Source organism: Hemicordylus capensis, chromosome 16, assembly GCF_027244095.1.
Source record: "Hemicordylus capensis ecotype Gifberg chromosome 16, rHemCap1.1.pri, whole genome shotgun sequence".
In the NCBI taxonomy this organism is placed as follows: domain Eukaryota; kingdom Metazoa; phylum Chordata; class Lepidosauria; order Squamata; family Cordylidae; genus Hemicordylus; species Hemicordylus capensis.
Genome location: NC_069672.1, coordinates 12,681,030 through 12,694,454, shown reverse-complemented (window position 1 = coordinate 12,694,454; position 13,425 = coordinate 12,681,030). Strand labels below are relative to the sequence as shown.

General features: G+C 49.3%; 1 protein-coding gene across 9 annotated transcripts in view; it reads left to right on the top strand.

Moving 5' to 3' along the window:
• Window positions 1-13,425, top strand: part of AGRN (agrin) — a 189,505-nt gene that overhangs the window by 42,466 nt on the left and 133,614 nt on the right. The gene's annotated exons all lie outside the window — the stretch shown is intronic.

Genomic DNA, 13,425 nt, shown 5'->3' with positions numbered 1-13,425 from the left:
ATACTTAAGTAGTTAAAGCAATAACATTTAAAAAAATCACGTGCCACTCAAACATGCGGACATGGACTCTGAATCATTCAGAGCAATCAGATTAAGAACATAGGAACAGCCCTGCTGGATCAGGCCCAAGGAAGCCCATCTAGTCCAGCATCCTGTTTCACACAGTGGCCCACCAGATGCTGCTGGGAAGCCCAAGCAAGATCTGAGGACACCCCCCTCTCTCCTGCTGTTGCTCCCCTGCAACTGGTATTGCAGTTGCCTCTGAGGCTGCAGGTGGCCTATAGCCATCGGACTAGCAGCCATTGATAGACCTCTCCGCCATGAATTTATCTAAACTCCTCTTAAAGCCGCCCAGGCTGTTGGCTGTCACCATGTCTTGTGGCAGAGAATTCCATAGGCTGATTATGTGTTGTGTGAAAAAGTACTTACTTTCTGTGGGTCCTAAATTTCTTGGCAATCAGTTACATGGGGTGGCCTGATTGCATTCGCTTGCCATATACTTTGATGGCAGAAGAGAAAAACCTGGCGACTTTTCTTGTAACGGAGAGCCTGGTCTTGGCTAATAAGCAATTGGGATGGAAGCCCACAGACTGCCCAAAAGAATAAATGGATCAAACATCCCCCCTTTCCGAGACTTTTACACACAGCGGGCTATACTGCCAGTTTACTGGGAGGCTTTACTGCGAACTCGAAGTTGTCCCAAAAAACCGACGCAAATAGTGTATTTTAAAACTCCAGATATGAATCGGGCTACACTCTGTAAAAAACCGGAATTGTGTGTGAACTGCTCCCCGATAACTTGCAGGGACTTCGGGGTAAATGTGGCTGATATGTGAATGCACCCCCTCTGTTCCAGAGGAGATGTGAGTTAAAGGGTTTTAAAAGCCCCGTGTGAAAAACTTCCGTGTGAAAAACTCCCACAAATATTCTGTATGAGGAATTCTGGCCATATGACCTGTCAGTGCACAGATGGTGGAACATTAAATCTAGCGAGTGAAAAGGCTTTCCAAAGTCTGAGCTCTGGGTAAATTGGGGTGTGTTTGTGTCAGGCTGGAGACCTTGATATAATTGCCATCCCCGCCGGCTTCTCATTTCCCTCAAATCCCTGTCAATTTGCTGCCCTCTTCCTGCAAGGAAATGGCTGGCAGAGGACATCGCTCTGGATCTGAATAACTCGGAGCTGCCTCTGCTCTCTGTCAGCCACTGAAGAGTCTGTGCGATTTCCCAGGCGGCCGCCTCCCTGTGAATGAAGAGCTTTTTGCTTAATTACTGTGCAGAGAACCGTATCTCCTTGGCTTTGTTTTTCCTTAGACTCCTCTTAAAGGGATGAGAGCTGAGCAGGTGCTGAGCAGTATCCATGGCTGCACATCTCTGTCCCCCCCCCCCCCGTGTTCGTAAATAGTGATTTGCCTAGTCGCCTATGGCGAGCACGTGCCCTTCCCAGGCGACCAGGCATTCGCTTCTCCCCTCGGTATAAGCCCAGTTTCACCGCAGCTGATTACAGACTAGATCTGCCCCGGTTACTGTATCTTGACTAGCAGATGGAGCCGTCGCTCAGTGGTAGAGCTTCAGTCCCTGGCAGGTAGGGCTCTTACCTGAAAGCTTGGAGAATCCGCTGCCAGTCAGTGCCGAGAATCCTGAGCTAGATAAACCAAGGGTCTGACTCAGTAGTCAGCTTCATATGTTCACCAGGTGCATCCATAGCTCAGTGGGAGAGCCCCTGATTTGCATGCAGACGGTTACAGGTTCCATCCCTGGCAGCATCTCCACATAGGGCTGAGCGAGACTCCCGCCTAAACCCTCAGACAGCTGCTGCCAGTCAGTGTAGACAATCCTGAGCTAGATGGACCAAGGTCTGACTCGGTATAAGGCAGTTTCCTCTGTCCATACGACTTTAGTACATGCACCTGTCAAAGTCACGTCTCCCCCCCTCTCCCAAATGTGGGTCCAAAGCCACGTTTCCATCTCTTTTAAAGAGACCCTCATGGCGCCCCTGTTTTCTCAGGCTTTTAATTAATTTCTCGGGCGTTTAAATTTAAATTGTTTACCTGTTTTTATTCTGTGATATTGCATTAATGGTTCCCACCCACACCCACCCCCTTCTGTTTTTATATTTGTTGTATTTTATGTATACCGCCTAGGGATACACATATCAGGCGGTATATAAATATGATAGATAAATAAAAGCATGCACATGGATATTAAAGCACCACGCAGAATGCATCATCTTAGCCATAGCGCATGGCTGTCAGAGCGTGCGCATGACCGCTGAGGCGCCATGCGGAATGCAGCCTGCCATTATGCAAACTGGGACAGATGTGGGCCGTTTAGAACTGCCAGTAACTCGTTGGAGGACAACGATGGGGTTGCATCCCCATCCCAACCCCCCCCCCGTGTGTCTTTTAACCAAGAGAACAGCCACCCCCTGGTTTGTGGGCACTTTGGGACGGGCAATTGCAGAATGGGACGTGCAGCAGGCAGAGAAAAGCTTTCAGCCCGTGTCATGGCGTGGAGAGGTTGGCTCAGGCAATGAGCCTTGGAATGAGAATTGGGTGGGATTTCGAACACGTGACACTTCGTGTTTTCGTCTGTGGAATGTTGGAGGGTGTGGGAATCACGTGGGTGTACCCAGAAATGTGGACACTATTCAGTATTTGACGTCGATACATTTTGGCACAACCAATTTAATTATCATTCACACACACACACACACACACACACACACACTTACTTCACCTCTGTACTTGTGTCCCCCCCCCACTTTAAGGATGGAAGAAGACGCTTCCTGAACAGATCAAAAGTCCATCAGCATCCCACATGGGCACGCGGGATGTTTCCTGGAAGCGTCTAAACATAAGACAAAATCTGTTCCTCCTTGTCTGCTCCCAAGCTTCTGGTATCCAGAGCTACCCTGTCACATTTATTTTTTATTTAATTTATTTAAAATATTTCTATACCACTCAAAACTTGCGTCTCTGGGCAGTTTACAATTAAACTCATTTAAAAGATTAAAAACATTTAAAACACAGTATTGTGTAATTGTATTATGTATTATATTACACAGTATTATGTATTAGTATGTAAAACTATAATAGCTATCATAGGAACATAAGAAGCTGCCATATACTGAGTCAGGCCCTTAATCCATCCAGCTCAGTATTGACAACTCTGACTGGCAGCAGCTCTCCACGGTTTCAGGCAGGTGTCTTTCCCGGTCCTACTTGGGGATACTGCCAGGGAGTGAAGCTGGGACCTTCTGCATTGCAAAGCAGGGCCTTTACCGCTGAGCTTACATCCCCGTCCCTCATGGATGACACATCTCGGCATTGCTGCTCTCTTTTTTGTTGTTGAAAATGTGCACTTTTTGTCCACTGTGTTGGGTAACTGTTGTCGCCAGAAGAGCTCTTTCTATCTCAGCTTACTCTGTGACCTGACCATGGCCCAGTTATGTCGTCCCTCTGCAATTCTGGTTGAAGTTTAATAGCCAGGCCACTGGATGACTTGCTCCGTCGTTTCGGAGCAAAGGTCCATCGAGTCAAATATTCTGGTTTGAACTGTGACTGGCCAGGTGCCCGCCCCCCCACAAACAAGGCACAAACGTTATATTACTATTGTTGCTGAGAATATTTCTTTGCTGATTTTCAGCAAAATGTTCACCAAGTGATCTAGGCCACAGAAGCAATGGCGAAGATAGGTCCCTGCCTGCAAGCAGCTTACAATCTAAGGAGAAGCACAAGGGAGACACCAAGAGGAGCGTGATTGTCTGCCAAGCCTCAGCTGTGTAGGACAATTTAGGTTCCTACCTCATTCTGAAGCTGAGGACGGAATCTGGGTAGGGTGCGTTTTTCCTGCCGAGGCGTGACTGACGTGACGACCAAACTTCCTGCGTCCAACTCTGTTTTTATCCAGCACACCATCAGACCTTTGGATAGGAGCCATCTCCTGCCCTAATGTTGATCAGGGGAACTGCCCTGCAGACTTAAACCAGGCAGCCGTGGTGGATGGAACATAGGAAGCTGCCGTATACTGAGTCCATCTAGCTCAGTATTGTCTACCCAGGCTGGCAGCAGCTTCTCCAAGGTTGCGGGCAGGGGTCTCCCTCAGCCCTATCTGGAGATCCCGGGGAGGGAACCTGGAACCTTCTGTATGCAAGATGCAGGGACTTTTTCCAGTGCGGCCCCATCCCCTCAGGGGAATATCTTTGTGTGCTCACACATTAGTCTCCCATTCAAATGCAAACCAGGGCAGGCCCTGCTTAGCAAAGGGGGCCATTCATGCTTGCTACCACAAGGCCCGCTCTCCTCCCAGTGACTCCTCAGCAAAACCCAGCCTATTCACAGGTCTTTGGCACACGGCCCTCTTGCTTACTGCGCCCTGAAGGGCTCGGTAATCTTCCTCTCGCGTACCAAGGAGGATTAGAATTCCTGAGAGAAAGCAAAGACCCCGACCTCGTTCCTTCTGGAAATGTCTCTGGTCTCCCAGCTGCATCAGAGCAGTAGCCGTTGTTGTTAGGCACTTATTTATATTCTGGCTTTTCAAATAAACATTTCCAAGCGGCTTACAAAAATGTCCAAACCAGATGTCCAAAAAGTCAACAGGTTTTGTTTTTGTTTTTTTTAAAAAATAAAGAAACAGAGGGAGCAGATAAACGAGTCCCAGAAGATCTAGCTCTCTGCAGCTCGTAAGGGAACTGTGGGCCATTTTCAAAATCTTATTGAAACTGAGATGCTTCAGAAGGTGAATTCAATATAGTAGGAACATAGGAAGCTGCCATATACTGAGTCAGACCCTTGGTCCATCTCGCTCAGTATTGTCTACACAGACTGGCTGCGTCTTCTCCAAGGCTGCAGGCATGAGTCTCTCTCAGCCATATCTTGGAGATGCTGCCAGGGAGGGAACTTGGAACCTTCTGCTCTTCCCAGAGTGGCCCCATCCCCTCAGGGGGATATCTTACTGTGCTCACACATGTAGTCTCCCATTCAGTGCAAACCAGGGTGGACCCTGCTTAGCAAAGGGGACAATTCGCGCTTGCTCCCACAAGACCAGCTCTCAACTTCGGCCCTCTTGCAGATGTTGGCCTACAACTCCCGCAGTCCCTGGCTATTAGCCACTGTGGCTGGGGATTATGAGAGCTGTATTCCCAAGCTGGGGAGCCGAGGTTGAGCAGGCCTGATCTAGGGGCATGAATGCTTGTTGAGATTTTTGACATCTCCTCGAGATGGGAAAGAGGTGATTGTTTTGCAAGTCTTTCAGCGGGTTCTCATGCTTTGATTGTCCTAGCCGTCAGGCCTACTACATGGCCACATTTCCAATGGTGTCTTAAATGCTTTTAGAAGTTTGAAAAACACAAACCATTGTAAAATAGAATCGATGTCCGAGGAATGGGAAGGAAAATGTGCGGAGATGTCCTCCGAAGTTTACTCTTTGTAGAGAGTACAATTTGTTTGTAGCTACCCTAACCCAGATCCTTTCTTCTGTACAAAAATGACTGCAGTTTTACCCAAATTGTTGGGAGTCAGGATAAAGAAGGGGTGATCACACCCAGAAAGCTGTACATGAAACCATGCTATCACCTATTTTCAATTTCTGTGGTGAAGGGGTAGATGATTCCAGAAATCGTGGTGAGCATCCACCCCCTGTCAAAAAGGTAAAGTGTGCCGTCAAGTCGGTGTCAACTCGTGGCGCCCACAGAGCCCTGTGATTGTCTTGGGTAGAATACAGGAGGGGATGACCATTGCCTCCTCCCATTCAGTATGAGATGATGCCTTTCAGCATCTCCCTATATTGCTGCGGCCTGATAGTCTGGGAAACATACCAGCGGGGATTCGAACTGGCAACCTCTGGCTTGCTAGTTGAGTCATTTCCCGCAGTGCCATTAGGTGGCTCGTGCCCATAGCCAAAATCTGTGGCCCTAGTTCATGGACTAGATTTCACATCATTCGACCGTTCTCCGAGACAGTTGTATGGACCCGCTCGATGGGACCGTGGAACCCATGTACCATGGGGAAGCTCTGGTCCTGAAATCCCGATTCGTGGGCAGAATTCACCCCGAATCCTTCTGCAACATTTCGGATGCGGAGAAGCAGCTGGAAGTGAGGTTCCTTAGAGGAATGCACAGCTGAAAGAGCAGTGGTTTCGCCCGCCACTCTGCAGCCAGCTGTGGCCACATGCCAAGACCGAGAGTGCATTGTTAAGAGGACCACATACCATTCGTATCGGGCCTCTGGAGAGGGAAGATTACAGATTCTTTCTCTCTCCCCCTTCTCCCTCCCTGAATCGGCCCTCTAGCACAAACCCCACAAAAGCTGCTGTTTGATAGAGCCCCCAAGACTAAGATTCGGTGCTTGGCCGGACGTCCTCCGACTGTTTTTTTAAAGCACGGTGGAGCGCTGAAGGCATCGCGTTCCCTGACCTCTGCCGCTGCCTCCTTGAGAGTGTCTCGGTTCCAGGGATGCTCTCGGCCTTTCTTCAGCCAGCAGCTGCCTTTCGGCCCCTTTTCCCTGGAGAAAACGGAAGCTGGGCTTTTCTCGCCAAGCGGCGAGAGGTGAAAGGTCTTGTGCCTTTAACCCCGGCCACAATGAGAGCCTCCAAGGGCTCCGCTTCAGCCTGCAGTGAGCAGGTTGGCGGAGAAGGCCAGCATTTTGCTGCTTCTGCTCTGGTGTGGTGTGGTTGCCTTCTTCCACCCACTCCCACCCCCGCGTCTTGTTCCGTCTCACCCGGATGGAGGGATAAGCGCCGTTGTGTTTAGAGGAATCCGCTTTTAGGAGGAGAAGGCAGTGAACAGCAGCTGGAGGTTTTGAAAAATGCTCCCAGGGAATTTAGACTCCGCCCCTGGCCTCGGACACCCCGTGTCTCTTGACTTGCGCGAAGCGAATACAATTGGATTCATTCAATTCCGAAACACCGTATCTGCCCACACCCAAGATGAGGTCCCGCACTCCCCAGTTCTTAACTGTTAAGCATTGAGGGGTTGTCTCAAATTCAGAGTTTCTTTTGGGTGAATACTGGTATAACTTGCATTTAGCCTCTATCTCTTAAGGCACCGCCTTACATTCAGAGTCGCCTTCTATTCAGGGAAATATGGTATCATTCTCTATTTCGGGTTGGTTCTCACAATCAGGCCAGTGTGGGCTGACACGAGAATCTGCACACACTCATGTGAGAACCCAGCGTTTCACTGGATCGAGCCCAGATTGGTATTTTAGGATCAGACTTGCCAGATCCTAGCTCGATTTGATTTCCTGTTGTGGCAGATTCTGCACACTCTGTTTGACTGGAGAAGGGACGAAGCGCTATCTGGGACTACAAAAGCCCCCCCAATTTTCCTCCTCCTGAAAATCTCATGCGGAATGCTGAGATTTCCCAGGTCCCCCCCCCCTCAGGTTGAAGCTTCCTTTTGCAACCATATGGACTATGAACTTGAGTTTTTAAATGTGGACTCTCAAGACGTTCAGTCTGGAGCCCAGTACTAAATTCTCTGCAAGCTTTGAATCTGTGGAGGAGAGTGATCTTAGCAGAAAAACCCAGAGGACACAGTGAGAAAAGAACGCAGTAGAGATTAAAAACAAAACAAAACAAAAAATGAAGTCCACATTTTTTCATTGGCTTGGCTTTGTGAGAAGTGGTTTTTTGTGGGTTTTTTTAAAGGCTTGGAAATTTTCCAAGAGCGGCAGGCAGCCTATTGGAGGGAGAGATGTTTCTGATCCTGTTTTGTTCCCAAATGGAATGACCTTCCCTGGAAATGTGGGATTGTAATAACTGTGGGGGAGTCCGGAGAAGAAATTGAAGGGTGTTTTAAGCAGCTGACATCTTGGTTAACGGGACAATCTCTTCGCCCCGTCGCCCCAGGCATTTTTAAGGCTTAGCATTCAAGTATTTTTTGGTGCCAATTAGTACCAAGGCACTATAGTGGTTGGCAAGCACCCAAACACCCAACTCTTTAGTTTAACAACGAACTTAGCTGATGAAAGTTAGGACTGTAGGAAGCTCCCCTTTACTGAGTCAGATCCATAAGAACATAACATAAGAGCAGCCCTGCTGGATCAGGCCCAAGGAGGCCCATCTAGTCCAGCATCCTGTTTCACGCAGTGGCCCCCCAGATGCCTCCAAGAAGCCCACAGGCAAGAGATATGTTGTTATTATTTATTAGATTTCATGCCCTCTCTCCTGCTGTTGCTCTCCTGCAACTGGTATTGAGAGGCATCGTGCCTCTGAGGCTGGAGGTGGCCCACAGCCACCAGACTAGTCGCCATTTTAAGACCTGACAGATCCTTGGTTGTCTACTCTGACTGGCAGCAGCTTCCCAGCAATTCAGAGAGAGCTCTTCCCCAGCTACCTGGAGATGTTGCTAAGGGTTGAGAGCCTGGAACTATCTGCCTGCAAGACAGGTGCTTTGCCACGGGAACCCCTCCAAAAATACGCAGGACTCCTAATATGAAGATATGCAGCTGTCTTCTGAGTCAGACCACTGGGCCACTCAGCTCAGTATTGCCCCACACTGACTGGCAGCAGCTCTTCTGATTTTCCGAAAAGGGTCTTTCCCAGTCCCAAAGGGAAGACTCTGCCAGGGGTTAAAGCTGGGGCCTTCTGCGTGTTAAGAGATGTCTGCTCTTTGACATCTGTGGCTGCTTAAAAAAATAATAATTTAAGACCTTTTTTATTCAGGCTTTTACCTCTTAGGGTATTTTAATTTTTGTAAAGCTCCTTGGAATACATTTTATCAAAGGCGGTTTAGAAACTGAACTATAAATCCATAAATTAGAACTCTGATCTCCCTGGCCAAAATCCCGCACTCTGCCACCTCCATCAGAGGCTCATGCGTTCAGACGGTTCCTGGCACCGAAACTTTGAAACAGAAGATGACTGGAATGAATGAAATTTGTTATGGTCCAAGACCCATTAACAAAAAACAAAGGGGGGGGGAAATACCCATACCTGCCGACATGGCCCTATTTCTCCATACCTGTTGGCAGGTATGAATGCAAATATTTTCTAAAAAAATAAATATTTAAGTGTTTGCTGTTTTGATTTGATTCCCAGGTCTTCTCAGGTGTCTCTTTAGATCTGCTCTCCATGATCCCCTGAGCTGGGGTAAAAACTTGGGGTATTGAAGAGTTTGCTCTCATAGGATCCACTGCGATGCACCTGTTAAGTCCGGGGGTGTTGTTCGCACCGTGGCGAGATGCCGTATCTCCCGGGTATGGCATCTGGAAGGAATTAGAGTTTTAACCGAAAACAGCTGCCAGAGCCCTACAAAGAAACACACGTTGGGGGGGAAAGAAGAGACACTCTGTGTGTGTGTGTGTGTGTGTGTGTGTGTTTCCGTCTTGTTTCCCTGCCTGTGAGGAAGCCCAGGCCACACCGCTGTGGTCTCCCTGTCCGGGGGTCTGCTTGCTCCGCACTTGATCTCTCTCTATTAGGAGCATAGGAAGCTGCCTTATACTGAGTCAGACTCTTGGTCTGTCTAGCTGAGTACCGTCAACACTGACTGGCAGCAACTTTTATGTCCTTATAGATAGATCCAGGGAGGACAAGTCTCTCGGTGGCTGATAGTCTGAGGGCTATAGGCCAGCCTCAGAGGCAAGATGCTGCTAAATACCAGGGGAGCAACAGCAGGAGAGAGGGCATGGCCTCACCTCTTGCCAGTGGGCTTCCCAGTGGCGGTCCGCAGTGTGAAACAGCATGTTTTAAATTGGACGTATGCGACTGCCTACCGAGTCAGGCCCTCCATCCATCTAGCTCAGTATTGTCTGCTCTGACTAGCAGCCTGTTTTTAAATGAACATACGCAGCTGCCTACTGAGTCAGGCCCTCAGTCCATTTAGCAGAGTACTCTCTACTCTGACTGGCAGCAGCTCCCTCCAGTTTCAGGCAGGAGTCTCTCCCAGCCCTGCTTGGAGATGCTGCCGCCAGGGATGGAACCTGGGACCTTCTGAATGTGAAGCAGGGGCTCGAGCAGTGAGCTACGGAGGATCGTGTGGAACAGAAGAAGCTGCCAGCCTGAGTCGGAAAGGCCGTTGCCGCTGGGGGTGATGGGAGTTGTAGTCGACGACACCTGGGGATCCCCGTTGCTGGGAACGATGCCGGCGAGGCTGCTCAACCTGGAAGAGTAGCAGCCCTAGCAACTTTGACGAATAAAACTGCAGCTTGGGAGAAACAAGAGACAGGGATTTACCAGGACCTGGGGCCTCACATTTTGAACCAGCTTTTCTGTGGAGCTTTGTTGATCTCTTGCATCTGGGTAAATACCAGCTCCGCCTTGGGTCTCTGCAAAGCTTTCTCTGCAGCCATTCAGGAGGGCTGGCTTAGAGAATAAACCCACATACACACACACACCTGCACCAAGGTGTGGCCTCTTCTGCCTCCACTCCCAATTTCCTGGCACGTTGCCCACAATCCATTTGCTTATTATTATTATTAATTCGATTTCTAGACCGCCCTTCCAAAAAATGGCTCAGGGCGGTTTACACAGAGAAATAACAAACAAACAAATAAGATGGATCCCTGTCTCCAAAGGGCTCACAATCTAAAAAGAAACATAAGATAGACACCAGCAACAGTCACTGGGGGATGGATAGGGCCAGTTACTCTCCCCCTCCTAAATAAAGAGAATTGCCACGTTAAAAGATGCCTCTTTGCCCAGTTAGCAGGGGCTAGTAGATGAGCTGTTCCCCGTTCTGGCCTGCCCTGGCTTCCCTGCCAGGAATGGGAAGGAGAGCTGGTCTTGCAGTAGCACGCATCAGTTGCCCCCTTTGCTAAGCAGGGTCTGACCTGGTTTGCATTTGTAGGGGAGACTACATGTGAGCACTGTAATATATTTCCCCTTAGGGGATGGGGCCAAAGCTCAGCGGAAGAGCATCTGTTTTGCATGTAGACGGTCCCAGGTTCAATCCCTGGCAGCATCTCCAGGTAGGGCTGGGAAAGACTCCTGCCTGCAACCTTGGAGGAGCTACTGCCAGTCTAGGTGGACAGTACTGAGCTAGATGGACCAAGGGTCTGACTCTGTATAAGGCAGCTTCCTATGTCGTTCCTGTGTCTTGAGCGAGGAAGAACGGAGTTAAAAGCTGCCCCAGTCCCCCTTCTGCTGCACTCTCCACTAGGGATGTGCACGGAACTCTTGCGGGCAGCTCGGTTCGAGTCACGAATAGCTCTGGGTGGTTCGTTTTGTAGTGATGCAAAAGGCCTCCGTGCATGTGCGGAAGTCACTCTAATGGTCTCCGTGCTTGCGTGGAGGTCTGAACTGGGACCCCACTGCCCTGAGATGATGGGGGCAGTGCCAGCGGGGCCCAGGGGAGCTGCTAAATCCCCCCTTACAAACACTAGAACTGGTTGAAATGGTTCGATTCGAACTGGGCCTCGTTCGGCTCGAGCTCGGACTGCCCCCCCCATTTGGTCCGGTTCGAGCTCGAACCATTCAAACCAGGCCGGTCGAGCCGGTCCGGTTCGAGCTCGAACCAGTCAAACCAGGCCGGTTTGACTCAAACCCCGGTTCAAGTTGAACCAATTTGCACATCCCTGCTCTCCACGGCTTCTCTGAAGAAGAAGGGCGAATGAATTTTAATGAAAAATCTTGGGAGACTTTAAAATTTCATGTTGAACTTCAATTATTCAGGCCTTTCGGAGAGCAACTTCCAAGCGCTGCGGAGAACGCAGAGCCCGCTTGGAGAACTGATTTGTCTTGTCGAAGGGGGTGGGGCGGTCGGGGACGGTTTTCTTCTCCTTTCTTGATGAATGGGATCCTGTTTTGTTCTGCTTCGGTTAAACAAGGCTGGCATTCTGAAAGACACGCCGGAGTTTCTGATGGTAGCCTGCGGCAATGACATTCTGGGGAGGATGGAGAGGAGGAGGGAAGAGATCAAACTGTTTTCTTTCTTCTTTTTAAAGGGATTATTGGGGAATCGAAAAAAATAATTAAGTGTAATGGGGTGTGACGGAGGAGAAACTGGCAAGCAGGAATCAGTAAGGTGTGTGGAATGGTGAGGGGTCTGAGAAGCAAGGTTGTTGGAAAGAGCTGGTATGTTTAGCCCAGAGAAGAGAAGACTACAGAGAGCTATAACTGCCGTCTTTCAATCTTGGAAGGGCTGTCATGTAGAAGAAGGAGCGAGCTCCTTTTGGGTTGCTCTGGAGGGCAGGACTAGAACCGATTGGCTGAAAGGAGAAGGAAGCAATTCAGAACCTCGGAATCATTTCCTAAATGTACAAGGTGTTGGACAGTGGAACAGCCTGCCACATGCAGTGGCGGTCTCTCCTTCGCTGGAGGTTTCCAAAAAGAGGCTGAGCAGCCATCTGTCCCTTGCTGGAGGTTCACAAGCAGAAGCCGGAAGGTCATCTGTTGGGGGTGCTCCAGAAGATTCCTGCACTGAGCAGGGAGGGTGGACTATAGGACCTCCAGGGGTCCCTTCCGATTCTAAGCCAAAAGGAAGCAGGATGAATCCCAGTGAGTTTTGCCCCACCCTGGAAAAATGCACTTCCCCGCCCCAAATGCAAATGAGGTGAGCTGTGGATCCATCTGGAGACACACACCCTCACCTCCAGTTATCCAAACTTTTCAAAGTTAGTCCCATCCCTGGTATGTATTTACCTGAATAGAAGGCGGCTCTGAATTTCAGGCGACCCCCTGTTTTATGCTGTAAACCACCAAAAGACTTCAGTAGTGGGCAGCATACAAAATTAATTTATTAATTAATGGGCGGTATAAAAAATTAAACAAACAAACAAACAAATAAATACAGGCTATGACCGTATTTAGCTGAAAGGAAGAGAGCTCTGAATTTCAGATGCTCCTCTTAAAAATACAGGTTAAATTCAGGTTATGTCAAGCAAGCAATCCTTTATTATTGTCTTTGACCAGCCAACAGGTCATACCTGTATCTACCCAAAAGTAAGAAGACTCTGAATGTCAGACAAACACCACTCCCCCCCCCCAAATTTCTAACATCAAAGAACTTGGAAAAATCCTAGTCTTGGATTCAGACAAATGCGGTAGACGGTCCTCCAGCAACGATCAAAATCATTCCTTCGGCATTCATGTTTGACCCTCCAGCTCAATCGGCAGCAGCTGTGTGCCCCTCTGTTTGCCAGGCTCTGGCAGGTTGGTGCGCGGCGGCTCTTTTTGCTGCAGCGTCTTGTCGGCCTGGAAGAACTCTGCAGGACAAACCCGCCTTTTATTCCCCGCTGCTGAGAGTTGCCAGGCCTGGCTGCCTTCCCAGTAAACAGAGCCGTGTCTGAACATAAACGGCTATTGTCTCTGTGCCGGAGACTTTGTCACAGGCTGGAGGGGAGAGGGATCCTATGTGTAACGCGGGGCGGGGGCGGGGAGCGGGGTGACGGTGCTGAGAAAGAAACCTTCGGAATAAAGACCGGGAGCGGAGTCTCTTAATTGCATTAGTTTCACCCCAAAATAATAGTGCCTCTCACTATTTCAGGC